Below are 1,131 nucleotides of genomic sequence, written 5' to 3'. Positions count from 1 at the left end.
GCCCTGTGGCAGAGCCGCGCGCCCGCCTTCCCGCTCGTCACGCGCGCCTCCCCGCACGAGAGCGCGCGCGCGCGCACCGCCCGCCGCCTACCAGCCCGGCGCCGCCGCGGCAGCAGCGCGAGCCTCCCACGGCTCGCACCACGCGCTGCAGGCGGGTGGTGGGGGGCGGGGGGAACGGGGGGGGCGAGGCACCGAGCGCCGCGCTCCCGCTGAAACCCCGCCTCTGCCCGGCCGGCGGCGCAGCGGATTGGCGGGGCGGGCGGCGCGGCGCGCTGTGGGGGGTCCCTGCGCCCCCTCTGGCCTCGGTCGTCCCCGCGGTTGTCGGACCGTCGTGTCCCTGGGGAAGCGAGCGGGCGGGCGGAGGCGGGAGGCCTTGGCACCGCCGCCTCGCCGGCCCCTTCCCCAGCAGGACGCAGCCTCCCCACCATCCCCCCCCCCCCCCGCCACCCTACGGCTTGCAGGCACCACGCCTCGCCACCCTGCCCCGCGGGGCCGCCCCCTGAGCCCAGCGCCCCGTCCCGACCCCGCCACCATGGCGCCCGCCTGCAGCCCCGCCTCCCGTCGCCATGTTCCCACTCGACGCCTCACCCCCTTCCTGAGGTAAGACACCCCAAGAAGGGGGAATCGGTGTCCCCCAGGTGTCCACAGACACCCACAGCTCACTGCAAAACGCATCAGCACTGACTGTCGGCACAGGAGCGAGGTGTCACCCGGGGTCTCCCGCCGAACAGGAGGGTGTCAGGTTTAGGGGCCATTTCCACAGGGAGGGAGCAGCACTTGGCCCGGCAGAAAGGCAAACACCAACACGTTTATGTCTGCCAGCTTCATTTGCAGGAGAAGTTGAGGTTGCACCTCCTTCCTTCCCTCCCACAATAATAAAAACGTGTTCTGAGGTAAACATCTACTAGTTTTACGGACTGGCAGCCTCTACAGCTACAGGGGCTGCTGGCTGCGGCTACAAAACATCTTTGTGATAATGTTTATTCCTTTGGTTTTTTCCCACGTGGCATCAAGCAGAAGAGGAGCCATGCTGAAAAATGCTGTTCCACATCATTTTTTAAAAAATTTTTCTCCTGTTTAAGCAAGGTAATGGCAGCTGGCTCAGTTTTATGTGGTGGTCCTTTTTTACTG

This window comes from Calonectris borealis, chromosome 3 (assembly GCF_964195595.1).
Source record: "Calonectris borealis chromosome 3, bCalBor7.hap1.2, whole genome shotgun sequence".
In the NCBI taxonomy this organism is placed as follows: domain Eukaryota; kingdom Metazoa; phylum Chordata; class Aves; order Procellariiformes; family Procellariidae; genus Calonectris; species Calonectris borealis.
The sequence above is the reverse complement of the archived record's forward strand: the minus strand, read 5'-3'. Positions refer to the sequence as shown.